Genomic DNA, 16,129 nt, shown 5'->3' with positions numbered 1-16,129 from the left:
TTTTAGCCACTGTGATACCAGATAAAACCCATCTCTTTAGCTGTATAGGGACTGCAAACTCGAAAACATCATTCAACAGTAATACAGAGGGCTGTACAGGTATATTCAGAGTTAAGAGATTTGATAATTGCTGGGTCACTTCTTTCCAGAATATCTTAACTGGTGGGCAGTCCCAGTACATGTGCATAAATGTACCCTCATCCCCATTTGTACATAATGAGCATCTGGAGTCTTGTTTAAGACCCATTCTGTTCAGTCTTATACAAGTCAGGTATGTCCTATGAATATAGTTAAGATTGATTTGTTGATGGTCCGGGTTACGTGACGCAAGTCGAACATTTGCCCAGGCTTCTTGCCAATCAAAATTTATTTCCAGGTCTGGTATATCCCTCCTCCAGACTGAGTCTAGGTGGAGGATTTCATACGAGGACGTTAGTAATTGATGATAAAAATCTGATACAAAACCTCTCGATGTCTCTCTTTCATAGAAGAATTTGTGGTATCTGTGGTGTTCAATTGGTATCCTTAATGGGACACCATGAGCCTTCAAACATAACAATAACTGTACGTAAAAATAATATGTGGAACTGGTGAGATTACATTTTTTGCGTATTTCCTCATAACTACAAAAACCCTGTTTGTTGAAAACATCTCCTAATGTGTGTATGCCCTGCTTTTCCCATCTAGGGAATCTTATAGGTCGTTTTCCAATCAGGAGTGCCTTGTTATTGAATAAGAGAGTATGATTATGCCATTTATGTGTGTTAGAATATTTTTTTTGTGTTTCACACCATATCCGGATCGCATGAGTAATAATGGGGCCAAATTCCAGTTCGCATTGCTTAATTGATAATTTGGTGTATACTATGTCCTGCAGTCTATGTGGTGCTACTATATTTACTTCTAAATTTCTCCAGGATACTGATGCTTGGGGATCAAACCAGGTTGTCAGTGGTCTTAAAGTGTACGCCTTAAAGTAGTGGAAAAAATCTGGAAATGCCATACCTCCGTCGGCTTTGTTTCTCTGTGCGGTGGATCTTTTTATACGTGGTGGTTTGTTATTCCAAATAAATTTGTATGCGGAAGAGTGTAATTTTTTCCAGTAACCATCTGGAGGGGCTGTCAACATTGTTTTTCATAGAGTAAAAAACAAAACTGCACATTCCAACATGCTGTCAACAACGGATTGTCAAGACGCATTAATTAAGGCACAATAATGACAAAATGTTGTCTATTTGCTGTGTGCTGCATGAACACTGACAAGTTTGAAGCCCCACACTACAACCTTTTACATTTACTTACTTTTTATCCAAAGCGACTTACAAGTTTTGTACGACAAGTCAGCAGGAAGGGTTCAACTCTATCAACTGAGTAACAATGTTCATCAAAGTGTTCAAACTTGAGTGTATGTTAGTCAATTAGGAAGAGTGAGTGACAGTAGAGAACAGTAAGACGTTTAAAAAAAAATTATAATAATGTATTAATAAAAAAATTTATTTCAAATATTGTAACAACCCTGAGTCGGGGGTAATTGGTCAGCCGAGCTGTCACACAGCACTCTGCCATCTCGGGCTGGCAGCGACGCTATTGGTCGTGCAAGCCGCGGGGTGACAGAGGCGAGAGTGCAGGGGCTGACGTAGAACAGGTGGACGTTAGCAGAGCAGGTGCAGACTAGTTCGGGCAATGAGAGGTGATGCAGCCAGTATTGTATTGTGTCACTGTGTGCAGAGTGAACTGCAAATAAACCATAAGTGAGAACTAACCCCCTGAGTCGGTGAGCCGTCAATAGCAGGGACACTACAATATTTACCTTTCTGCCCACAGCTCACTGAGACATATTTCTCAACAACAAACATACAACAACAGAAATAACAATAATAAATTATGGCAGGCAATATTAACACATTCATTTTTTAAATCGATTTGAAAACCTTAAAACGGTTTCTGCAATGCATGGCATTACCCTCTGACATGCAAACCGGGCGCCCCGTCTCCAGTGCTTGAGGGGGGAAGGTGTGCTGCTGGTCAGGGTGACATGCATGCAGGACGAGACACATACTGGTGACGTTACATAAGAGAACATTTATTCCCAACGTTATCGAAGACTCCTGTGACTGATAAGTACCAGTATTTATGATTACTTTCACCAAGCATTTCTTTATGACTGTAGCCCCTACAGATGAATTTGAATGCCCAGAGAAAGGTTGTCTTCACTTCATCATCATAAGTTATGAATGTCAAATTGATATAAATATTCTTCATGTGTGCTATGGATTTCGAGACCTATTTCTGAAGCGCTGTGGCTATCCATCAACGCTGCAAGGCAGCTCGGTCAGGTTTTGTGCGTCCAGGTGGCATATAACAGAACAGCCATCAACCTCAAAATCAATCTGCCGTGGAATGGTAGACAGTCCTAATGGCTGTAACTGTATGTTTAAATACATTTTCTTTTTAATCGTTAATTACGATTAAAGACAGCTTATCATGTGATTAATGTGTTAAACAACTAATTGGCAGCCAATAATGAATAAATAAATACAAATAAATAAATAAATAAATACAAAATAATAATAAACATACAATTAACACACAGTGACAAAAGAAAAGTGAACTAAAACCACAGTTGCCTTTTTTTTACATGAATAAAAACGGAATTATAACAAAAAAAATAACAACGTATAATACGTCATCAACAGCGCTCTGCATCACGCTAACATGTATAATGGGGCCTTCTCCCCTTCTCTGTGCACTAATACCTTCCATTAGAATGACAAATGTGCTCCTGTAATGGAATACGTGCCCTGCCTGCTTTTTCATCAAGTCAATTTGTTTACGTTTGTGTGTTTTACCCCACCAGATATAGGGGCCCAAATTGCACCGCAGTAGTCATGTAATGTGTTATTCAAAACAACACTTAACTCTCCAGAGACATCTTCAGCACCGGCCCGGGAGGGGGGGGGGGGGGGGGGGGCGAAACGGCCTCTAGACATGCATATACACACACACACACACACTCGCACGCACACACACACACACACACACACAAACACACACACATACACACACACACACACACACACACACATACATACACACACACACACACACACACACACACGCACAAACACAGACACAAACACACACACATACACGCGCAAACAAACACACGCACACAAACACACACACACACACACACAGAAACACAGGCATATTCTGTGTATCTGTGCATGATCTGACAGTAGACATGTCATCAAACAAGGCAATAAAACAATAAACAATAGAAATTATTATTTATATTCCGTTGGAATTGTGATCCATCACTCTCCCCGGTCTAATACATAATGTATATATCATAACATAAACATAACATAAAACTCATTGTAAGGTACATTAGAGTCTACCGTATAGTAAGTAATAGGTTACACATGGCCTCAGGTGAAACGTAAAGGGACCGCACGGTGTCAGAGTGGAGGTAGGTGAATTCCAATGGGTGAAGGCAATCACAGAGACGGAGAGTGTTTACTCTTGAACAGGTTCGACTTTAATAGTAAGAACACAGAGTAAATTCTAAGAGAGACAAGTGCTAAATAGCACAGGTAGGAATAAGGTAAATAGGAGCTTATTGGAGGTCCAGAGTAGAACCGTCCGCGTTATCCCCGAACGCAATTAGTGAAGACCTGACAATGAACAAGCAGAAGACAGGTAGGTTACATAGACACCAAATACCAACATTCCACACACACCCCCGTGACAGCCAATCAGGAACCACCCCTAAGTGACAGCACTAATTGACAGGGAATGACAGGTGACAAGCCCAGTGACATATGCCAGGAATGTGAGTGGTCACCGACCACAGTCGGTGTCCAGAACGTAACAGTACCCTCCCCCGACGAACGGCACCAGACGTTCACCTAGGAGCCTCGGGATTCAGCCGCCGGAAATCAACGATCAGGCTGGGATCTAAAATATCCCTTTGAGGCACCCAAGAACGCTCTTCTATCCCGTACCCCTCCCAATCCACCAAGAACTGAAACCCCCTACCCTCCGCCTACCACCCAGTATCCTCCGCACCGTGTAAATGGGTTGACCGCCAATAAACCGGGGCGGAGGAACCACAGGCAGTGGCGGGGCCAAGGGCGATGAGAGGAATGGCTTCAACAGGGACACATGAAACGTCGGATGAACCCTCATAGAGCTCGGAAGTCGTAGCTTGTAAGCCACTGGATTAACCCGATGAATCACTTTAAATGGTCCTATAAAGCGAGGAGCCAGCTTCTTGGATTCCACCCGGAGAGGGAGATCCCGGGTGGAAAGCCAAACCCGCTGCCCTGGACGGTAAACTGGAGCCGGACGACGCTTACGGTTAGCCTGCCGTTGGGTACTAACCGAAACCTTCTGTAGCGCCTTCCGAACCTGTTTCCACGTCCTGCGACAGCGAGCCACATGTGCCTGGGCCGAGGGCACCTCCGCCTCCTGCTCCTGCTCGGGAAACAGAGGAGGTTGAAAACCATACTGGCACTGAAAGGGAGACATACCGGTAGAAGAGGAGAGAAGGGTATTATGCGCGTACTCAGCCCAAGCCAACCTCCTACTCCACGTTGCCGGACTACCGGCAACGTAACATCTCAAGACCCCCTCCAAATCCTGGTTGACCCGCTCCGTCTGCCCGTTCGACTGCGGATGGAACCCAGACGACAGACTGACAGAGGCGCCGAGGCCGGCGGCAAACGCCTTCCAGAACCTGGAGGCGAACTGAGGACCCCGGTCCGACACGATATCCACTGGCAGCCCGTGGACCCGAAAGACATGCTGTATAACTAAATCAGCAGTCTCCCGGGCCGATGGAAGCTTGGGGAGAGGGACAAAGTGAGCCGCCTTAGAGAACCGATCCACCACCACCAAAATGGTGGTGAACCCGTCCGAAAGGGGAAGACCAGAAATAAAGTCCAGAGATATGTGTGACCAGGGTCGTTTAGGAATAGGAAGTGGTCGGAGGAGACCCGCCGGTGCCCGTCGAGAGGTCTTACTACGTGCGCACACCGGACAGGCCGCCACAAAGGAACGCGTATCCCCCTCCACTGTCGGCCACCAGAACCTCCTACGGATAAATTCCAGGGTCCTGGTTGCCCCTGGGTGGCTGGTGAGGGATGACACATGTGCCCACTGTAGCAAGCGTGAGCGCGCCACCTTGGGAACATACGACCGTCCCGGAGGACCCCCACCTGGATCGGGCTCCCGCGTTAGCGCCGACCTTACCACCCTCTCTATGCCCCAAGACACGGGTGCCAAAATCAAGGCCGGTGGAATAATGGGATGGGGCTGCTCCTCCCGACCAGGAAGATCAAACTGGCGCGACAAAGCGTCAGGTTTGATATTCTTGGAGCCGGGTCTATAGGAGATGGTATATCGAAATCGTGTGAAGAACAACGTCCACCTGGCCTGGCGAGCGTTAAGGCGTTTAGCCCCTTGGATGTAAGCCAAGTTCTTATGATCAGTCCAAATAATGAAAGGATGTGCCGCCCCCTCTAACCAATGTCTCTACTCCTCCAGTGCCAATTTGATCGCCAATAACTCCCGATTACCCACGTCGTAATTACGCTCGGCTGGTGACAGACGGCGAGAAAAAAAAGCACACGGGTGCACTTTCCCATCCTTTAAGCATTTCTGAGAGAGCACCCCCCCCACCGCGACGTCAGAGGCATCCACCTCCACAATGAACGGAACCTCTGCGTCATGGCGGATCAATACAGGAGCGGATGTAAAACGACGTTTAAGATCGCAGAAGGCCGACTCAGCCCTAGGCGACCATTCAAAGCCAGGGAGAGAGGCCTTAGTGAGAGCTGTTAAAGGATTGGCTAAGGCGCTAAAGTTGCGAATAAAGCGCCTGTAAAAATGTGCAAAGCCCAAAAACCGTTGTAACCCCTTGAGCGACGAAGGTCGTGGCCAGTCCAAAACTGCACTCACCTTGGCTGGATCCATGCGCAGATCGCCCTTCGTCAACACAAAGCCCAGGAAGGACACGGTGTCCGTGTGAAACACACACTTCTCAGCCTTAACGAATAGTTGATGCTTGAGGAGACGGTCTAGCACCTCCCGAACGTGCATTTGGTGTTGCACCATATCGCGAGAAAAAATCAGGATATCATCTAAGTAGACAAACACCGACACCCCAATCAAGTCTCGCAGCACGTCGTTAACCAGGGCTTGGAAGACTGCCGGAGCATTAGCCAAACCAAAGGGCATGACCAAATACTCATAGTGCCCATTGGGTGTGTTAAATGCAGTCTTCCACTCGTCTCCCTCTCTAATCCTGACCAGATTGTATGCATTACGTAAGTCAAGTTTAGAAAAGACCTGTGCCCCCTGTAAGCACTCAAAGGCCGTGTCCATGAGAGGTAAAGGATATCGGTTCTTGATGGAAACGTCATTCAATCCCCTATAATCAATGCATGGGCGCTGATCCCCATCTTTTTTATCAACAAAGAAGAAGCCAGCGCCGGCAGGGGAAGTGGACGGGCGTATGTGCCCCGCAAGCAATGCCTCCTCTATGTAGGTGTTCATGGCCAAGGTTTCGGGGCGTGAGAGAGAGAACATTCGCCCGCGAGGCGGGGAGGTACCGGGTAGAAGATTAATGGGACAGTCGTATGATCTATGAGGCGGAAGTGCTTTAGCACGCGTCTTGCTAAAAACGTCCGCCAGGTCCCAATAGATCTCAGGCACCCCTATCAAATCGGGATTAGAGGGTAGATCAGAATCTGCCACGCTCCCCACTATCCTGGAGAAAGAGGGAGGAGACAAAAGAGAAGAGGGGGGGGGGAGACAAGGGTTTGGGCAAACTCCCGCTGACGATCGACTTGACGTCGGCCGCCGTTGAGAGTTCGCCCGTGCTCCAATTAATGATATGAACACATGACGACAACCAGGGATGACCCAACACCATGACAGAATAGGGGGAAAAGATGACAAAAAATGTAACCCATTCCCACTCCCCACCCGCCACCCGGATGTGTAAAGGAACCGTGCGCTGGGTGACGCTCCCACTGCCCAGAGGCCGACCGTCCAGGGCATAAACTGGTAAGGGAACCCCTAAATCCTCCACTGGGGTTCCCCACTCCTTCACCAATCCCACGTGAATAAAATTGCCCGCCGCCCCTGAGTCAATGAGAGCCTTAGTTCCCCTAATGTCACCCCCACAGTTGATCGCCACCTCAAAAAATGTACGAGAATCAGTGGTTTTGGCAGGAATGAGCCCACCTGCTGGCGCTTTCTCGAAGCCTGACGGCGCACCTTCTATTCCCGACTGGCGCCGAGCCGATACAGCCTGGACCCGACAGCTGCCGAAGCGGTGACCGGTGCGACCGCACAGGAAGCAGCGTCGCTCTTTGATGAAGCGCTGCCTCTCGTCGTCCGAGAGCGACAGCGCTCCAAGCTGCATGGATTCATCACCCAGTGGCCCACTCGTATAATGCATGGAAGTATCAACACCAGGAGAAAAAGGAAAACATACCTGGGTGTTGTTGACACGCTCCTTCTCCCTCTCCTGGTGCCGATTGTCCATCTTGATGGTGGTGTTGATCAGCACTTCCAGCTGCTCGGGGATCTCACGCGCGGAGAGCGCATCTCGCATCCGCGCTGAGAGTCCCCTGACGAACAGAACCACGCAGACGTTCTCCGCCCAAGCTGTCTCCCGAGCCAAGATCCGAAAATTGATAGCGTAAGCTGCGACCATGCGGAGGCCCTGCCGGCAGTCGAGAAGACGACCACCAGCCTCGAAGATCGAGAGTACCCGGGAAGTATCGAATATTCTTCTCAACTCCTGGGTAAAGGCGTCCAGACTGTCGCAGATTATCGCCCCCGCCTCTAATTCCGCCGTAGCCCAGGAGAGAGCTTGACCGGTGAGCAGTGTGATAATATACGCTACCTGTGCTGTCTCCGATGGAAATGATCGTGGTTGCAGCCGGAAAACGAGTAGACACTGGGTGATGAATTCCCGATCCGTCATAGCGAGCGGGCGCCTGCAGTCGTGGCTCGTAGGACCGTTCCTGGACCCCGAACACCCCCCGACTCTCCTCTGCGTGGATCGTTGCTTCTCCCGTCGCCGACTGAACACCAGCCACTCCTTCTTGGGCTTGTCGTGCTGTGGCCAACGCCGACTAAGCCACCGCTTGGGATGAGCCGACGATCCCGCTGAGTCGGACTAACTCGGCGCCGACCAGCTGTTGATGTTCCTCCATCCGTGTCTGGGCTGCTCCCTGCGCCTGGAGCATCTCCATGATGGCCTCCATGGAATTCTGATGGTCAGGTCTTCTGTCAGAGTGGAGGTAGGTGAATTCCAATGGGTGAAGGCAATCACAGAGACGGAGAGTGTTTACTCTTGAACAGGTTCGACTTTAATAGTAAGAACACAGAGTAAATTCTAAGAGAGACAAGTGCTAAATAGCACAGGTAGGAATAAGGTAAATAGGAGCTTATTGGAGGTCCAGAGTAGAACCGTCCGCGTTATCCCCGAACGCAATTAGTGAAGACCTGACAATGAACAAGCAGAAGACAGGTAGGTTACATAGACACCAAATACCAACATTCCACACACACCCCCGTGACAGCCAATCAGGAACCACCCCTAAGTGACAGCACTAATTGACAGGGAATGACAGGTGACAAGCCCAGTGACATATGCCAGGAATGTGGGTGGTCACCGACCACAGTCGGTGTCCAGAACGTAACAGCACGGTGCTACAGCATCGTTGCTCAGCCATGTACTGCTCAAATAAAAACTCAAACCATCGTAAACGATGTGCACGTGGAACTGCCGCTGTTGCGTGTTGTACAATACATACAGACAACACACACACAGCTACACACGACATAAAAACCAGACGTATCATTACACATCGTGCACCACAACGTTTTTTTTTACGCCCACCATAAATACGAGTACACATTGTACACAAAATATATTGTACACATACACACAAGTACACATTCTGCATGACATGCATTGTAAAGCACATAGTAATAATAATAATAATAATAATAATATATTTGATTTTTACAGCGCTTTATAGTTGTAGAGCAAATCTCAAAGTTCTACATTGTAAAATAACATTAAAGCTAGCAAGAGAGTAAAAAAAAGAAAGAATATAAGGAGTAAAAAGAGCACTAAAACTAGTAAAAGAGTAAAAAACATGAAATAGTAATGGCTAAAACTGGTAAAAGAACCCACCCAAATAATGTGTGGAGCTAAAACTAGATAAAAATCAACAAAAGGTTTGAGTTTTGAGAGCATTCCACAGACTGGGAGCGGATGAGCAGAAAGCCGATCTCCATAGACATAGACATGTAAACTGGGCAGAACATGGTGGCTACGCAGCCACTGCAGATACCTAATAGAAACTACAGGCACTACTGCTTGAACAGAAACCACCCAAGCACACTGAACATACACACCACACTAACACAATAGCACACTGTGCAGCACTAAATACAATTTAACAATTCAATTGCAATTTCTCCATTGGCTTCCATAGAAGGATTGGACACGAAAAAATTTCACTGAAATGGTTCTTTCACTCCCAGTGACAGGAGGGCGATGATTTATATTGTCTTTGAACCCTCGTGAACTGAACAGAACAACACTAACATACATAATCCCATACCGTGTTTAAGTATTATGCAGTCCATTGAGTCCGTTGTACACTGTACAAAATCCCATTACGTTCAATTCAAAGGTATTGAGGGGTACTGATATCTGCTTCTTTAGCAGGAAGGACAGAATCATTCATGAAAAACCACTTAAGGGTCCCAGACTTCAGGCAGTCATTGATTGGGTTACAATTCCTACATGGTGGGGGTGGCTGGCCAGTGTAGAGGTCTAATCACTACCTCCGGATTTGGTCAGACGGCTCTACGAACCTGACTCATTATGGCGATTTGTGCGTTGCCCTCCCTCCCGTCCATATAGCTGCGAGTGATGTCCTTCGGATGAGACGCTAAACCGAGGTCCTGACTGAATCTTGGTCGTTAAAGAACGCAGGACGCCTATCGCAAAGAGTAGGGGGGTTCCCCGACATTCCTGACCAATTTCCCAATCAGGTCTCTGACATCAAGGTCACCTAATCATCCATTCCCCTTACTTGGCTGATATCAATCCCTGTCTCCTGAGCTGTTCAGCCATTGTGTAGTGTGATGTGTGCCTGGTCAGGGGCGTCATTTTGGTATGGCAAGGTATGGCACTCGCCATACCTTGGCAAATAAAAATGTAATTTGTTGATGTTGATTTAGAATTCGAATGTCAACATTATGAACAAAGCTTCGAACTATTCGGTACAGCCCTAGCATGTTTTGATATTGTCAATTATCTCACTTTTACTAGGTGACTTTTACTGTGACTAACTGAAATATGCCCAAAAAAAAGGAAAATGGACATAGGGACGTTTTTTAATCAAAGGGCAGCAGAGACAAGTGATACAGGGACACATGTAAGGTCTGGCTTAGTGATTATAATAGTGCAGTTCAGCATTCATGTAACCCATTCTTTTTGTGAATGTGTTTTTGATACTACATTTGATACTAAACCGTACCTAAGGAAAATTTGCTCAATTGCAAGAAAAGTAATAGACAGTTATGATATTACATTCTGCATAATTCGTATGCAAAATATTGTGGTTCCCTGCTTTAGTCTGTTGACACATTTCTTACTAAAATGCTTGTGTAGTCCTGTGTCATACCTAAATGTCATATAACTGAATTGTATAGAAACAACTCACCAAAAGTGACTATTGCACAACTGATTTGACAAAAAAATCCCCCCTTCACCCCCCCCGCCCCCCTCCTCGCCATACCTTGCCTTTTACTGAAATGACGCCACTGTCCCTGGTGCCAGTGTATGGCAGCCATTGAGCCTGCGTAGCCCAAGGTTGGGTGCTACCAGTGGTGGTGAAGGAGGCAATTTCCACCCGACATTGTGGGGAGGGCTTTGAGTGTCTAGAAAAGCGCTATATAAATGTAATGAAGTATTATTATTACCGTCTTTCACTATGAATGAACACAACACAAAACGTACCATAATAAAGTACTCAACCTCCACCATCTTTCACTATGAATGAACACAACACCTTAACTTACCATCCTCAGATAATAAAGTTTGAAAACGTTGTTCCTCTGTGTAAGGGACCAAGCAGCCAGAAGATGAGGACACAGTGGTGCAGGGAAAATAAGGGGTTTTATTTACCAAAACAAAGTTTAACAAATACATAACTTACAGAACATAAATGGGCCCAAAAAACAGAAGGCAGGCAGGCAGGCAGGCAATGGTGATCCCAGTAGCTGAGTTAACAATCTGCTCCAAAGTGACTGAAGAACCGGGGTAAATGTACTGCTGGGCTGATGAGAAGATGGCTGACAGGTGTGGTTGCTGAACAGGTGAGTTGAATGATCTGATTGCCAGGAAGCTGCCCATATATGGTCTGCAGGAAGCTGCTCCCCTCAGCATGTGAGCTGATTTCCAGGAAGCTGCCCATATATGGTCTGCAGGAAGCTGCTCCCCTCAGTATGTGCAGGTGCGGCGCACAGACGCATCCGTCACACTCTTAAAACTTAAAACGCATGCAGTTACACGGTCCTTCGTCTGAGGTCCTCAAAACGACAAACGCGGTCAGTGGGCTGTGTTAGTGGCATGACAGCATATCGGTAGGCAATACATCACACAGCACGGGAATACCATGAATATCATTAGAAAGCGTGGATGGATAAGTTGTGTCGAGTGGAGTTTGATTGCACGGTGGACAGTTCAATACACAAACAGCTGAGGCCCTGTATTAATTTCTTCCAACCCGTCATCCGACAACAATCATCGAGGATATCATGCTAAATATGTCACATGTTGCTGAATAATTGAATGCATTTGAAATGCCAGTCATAAATAATGACTAATGGAAAGGGAGAAAGGGAGAGATTAATAGAATATTGATAAGGAGATACAGACGTCGCAGAGGATGCTGTATAATTCAAGGCGCATGATGAAAAAGACACAAGCGCGTACATGCACATACACACAAACACACACACACACACACACGTTCTCAAACACACGTGTTCATATCCACAATCTGTACCTCTCTCTCTTTTGAACACACAAGTACACACAAGTACACTATTCAGACATCATCACTGTTAAAAAAAAACTCTTCCTCTCCTTTCCTCCCTCTGATACCGAAGTGTCTGAGTCGATCTCGTTCCTGCCTGTCCGACATTTCCGCCTGGATGACGACCATTCACCTCAAACTGATTCAGCTGCCGGTTAAAAAAAAAAATTTGATCACAGTGTAGATTGTAGCCTTGGCTGCGTCCCTGAATAACCTAGATGTGGTCCTTGACCACCGGCTGAACTTCTCCGCTCACATCGCCTCAACAACCAGAACCTGCAGATTCTTCCTGAGCAACGTCGGAAGGAACCGCCCCTTCCTGACAGACTCCCTTCAACTCCTCCTGCAATCAACAACAGTCATGTCTCGCCTCGACTACTGCAACGCACGCACTGCTAGCCGGTCTACAGACTACAGCCACCAAGCCACTTCAACTCATATCGAACGCAGCGGCCCGCCTGATCTCTCAGCCCACGTCACTCCACTTCTTAGAGACCTGCACTGGCTTCCCATCGCCAGACAAATCCACTTCAAGGTCCTTGACCTGGCATATGGCGCAGCGAAGGGAATGGGGTCCCACCTACCTCCGGTTAATGGTCTCTAACTACACACCCTCAAGACCCCTCCGCTCTGCATCTTCTGGCCGCCTCAGACCCACTCCTGTCCGAGCTCCTGGGGGATAATCAAAGCAAAGTTCTACAATGGTGGAACGAACTCCCCACCAGTCAGGACTATAATAATAACCTTCTTACTGTCTTTTTACTAGTTTGTACCATAATACTATATGCTACTATACTTATATGACTACCTATCATGTCATGTACTACTATGCACTCAGAGTGTAATACTTAAGATCAATACTATTTGATGAACAATGCCACTGACCCTTACTGTGGCTGCTAAAGATGCACCTCTTTTTCTGACTGTGTGTTGGATAAAAGCTTCAGCTAAATCACTAAATGTTCATGTAAATGTAAATGAATGCTCAAGACAAGACACTAGAGATAATCAGTTCCAAAGCGCTTTGTGGCAGCGGACCCTGACCTGCTATACCCTACTATACTTGAAAACTATTTAAAACAACCCTATGTCCTCACTACTCTTAAAGGTTTGTGTATTTCAGTTTGTGGTGAAATCCTGTGGAATGGCTTAGATGAAGAAACTAAAATGAGCAAGAACATTGTACAGTTTTAGGTTTAGGAAAACTCATTGATGAGGACAAAAACGAGGAGCTCTAGAATGGTTACTTTTATATATTATTTGTATTTCTACAACAATTTGTGTTATTTTTTATTGATCTTTATTTAGGTTTGTAAGAGATTTTGTTTTATGATATTGTGAGGAAGGGGCATGACTAAATAAGCATTTGCTTCCTTCTGCTCCTTCTCAAACTAATTTGTTTATCATTTAATGAAGAATGTAAGATTTCATTTTACATCTTTTTCTTTAGTTTATCCTTTTTATTGTGTTTTTTATATGGTTGATTGTTCGAGATTAAATAAACTCAACCCAACAACCCTGCCACAGGCCAGCTGAGTGGCTTCTGAAGGGCTCTCTGACACAGGAACACAGGCGATTATGGTGAAAGCAAACCAGTTTATTGAAGAGAGGTGGCAAGAGCAGAGCAGATGGAACAGGCTGCCATGACACAGGATCTCTCTTGTGTGTGTGTGTGTGGGGATGATAGATTTAATCGGTGCACATTGATTACCTCTATGTGCAATAAGTGCACACAGCCACCCTTGCTCCCAGGTCGAATTAGCTTGACCCAGGGCAGGTGTGAGTGAACATACAGTAAATACAAGAACACATTTTCATTGAGTGCACACTGTGCATCCCTCAACCTACACATTTATATTGCAGGTGTTTCCAGAAGTGTGGACATTGTAGCTGACAACATGTAAACAGATAAATTAAAGAAAAAGGTTCACTGTGTACCTTTACTGTCTGCCTCCACCTTGTTTAATTTATATTTATCAAGACAAAAACGTTTTATTCCATTCATGTATTGGATATATATATATATATTTTTCTTTTCTTTACAAAAATCACATTTTAGCATAAGAAATTAATGTATCACTTGTATTGATAAATTATTTTTATAGTTATAGGAGAGGTAAATGGCAAATATTAACTATACAGTATATGCTAGCTATTATTGCTTGTAATTGAGATAAAGATAGAAAAAAAGAAGATAAACAACCATTATTAACAAACCCACCCTGGGCTTGTTCCGCACCAGGGTATGTAATTATATACGTATTTGTAAATTATGTAAATATGTCACTATATTACTTGTTTGTAATATGTACACATTGTACATTTCCATGTCGATATATTACACACAACACAACAAAGCTCACAACAAAGGCTCTCTCTTGTGTGTGTGAAGATTTAATCTGTGCACATTGACTACCTCAATGCACAACAGAGCCACTCCTGCCCCCAGGTATAATTACCCATTGTGAGATCCGACTTGTTTTTCATATGTGTATATAATGTAAATATATGTAGATGACAGCAGACATCTACTCTGACACTCAGGCTTTATGATTAACACCAAGACAGCTTCCATGTAGTGTGGAAGACTCTCGAGACAGAGACAGGCAGGGTGTGTGAGAGATAGAGCCAAGGTCAGAGAGCAGGCCGCTGGTAGGGGAAGATTTGGGTCAGAGGTGTCAACACCGTTGCTATGGTAACAGTTAAGAGAGAGAGAGAGAGAGAGCTGTTGCTATGGCTAACAGTCGTTGCTAGGGAAATACACTTTCATAGCTGGGGGTGTCTTCCGGATTGAGTCAGACTAGGAAACAAAGCTGAGGCGTAGACACGTTGACAGAGAGACATAGCAATAGCTGGAGGGTGGTGGAGGGTCCTCCCCTCCCCCCTCCTTAGCCATGAGGTAGCGAGCTTCGGCTAACAGGGAAGGCTTTTGGCTAACCACTAGGCCTCAACCAGGAGAGACCGGTAGAATTAAGGAATTCAATAGACCTTCAAATACCTTTCAGAACTGTTTTCCATCTGGTACAGAGGCTATGTGTATGGAATAAACATCAACATCAAGGAAAGGTATATAGTTTCCAGTGTGTCGTTTTCTTCTGAGTCGGATGCATTAGCGGGGAGAGGGAGGGTGCTAGCCAGTACGAGGAGTAAGGTATAAACAACACAACACAGATATCACGGGAAACAGAGATTACTGGCTGAGAACCCGATTATCCAACACAGGGCAGGTGTAATCGGGTGGAGCTTAAACCTAGCCACCCTGACACCACACCCTTATTCCAGTCAAGACTTCAAAACATCACCAAACTATTGATATTCCCATCTACCTACACTGTGCAGTAATATTTTATGTTTTTCACCCGGGGTAGGTTCACTGAGTACAGACGCTCTTCTTCAGCAATGCACTGCTTCACACTCACACAGTAACACCTAGGAGATGCCCAGTATGGTTTTGTCAATAGTCCAATGTACAATTTTGTTTGTTTGTACAGTGTCCCCCCCCCCCCCCCTCAATGTACAGTTTTGCTTGTTTATACAGTGTGCCCCCCCCCCCCCCCCCCCCCCAACCACCTCCAATGTAAATTACCCAGTATGGTTGTCAATATCCCAACGTACCCAACCCCCCCCCCCACCCAACCTCCTCCAATGTACAGTTTCTACGTCAAATGTATATACTCCCTTTTCTTGACTCCTTCTGTATCACAAACAGTACTGTATTTGCAAATCTGGTATGTCATAAATGTATAGATGTAGCAGTACTGACTATCTGTATGTCATGTATGTCATATATGTCCTGATGAATTGAAAATGGGGGACCCTGATGTAAACAAGACAAAAGTCTTTCTCTGGTCTGCATCCCCTTAACAATTGTGTGTATTGAGCTGTACTGTATTGTACCCATTCTGCAATCTGTTAATAAAGTTTTCAATCAATCAATCAATCAGTACAACCACAGTCTGACACTGTTGACCACTAGGAGCTGCCCA

This window comes from Notolepis coatsorum, assembly GCF_963971535.1.
Source record: "Notolepis coatsorum genome assembly, chromosome: 16".
In the NCBI taxonomy this organism is placed as follows: domain Eukaryota; kingdom Metazoa; phylum Chordata; class Actinopteri; order Aulopiformes; family Paralepididae; genus Notolepis; species Notolepis coatsorum.
Note: the sequence above shows the minus strand (reverse complement) of the source record.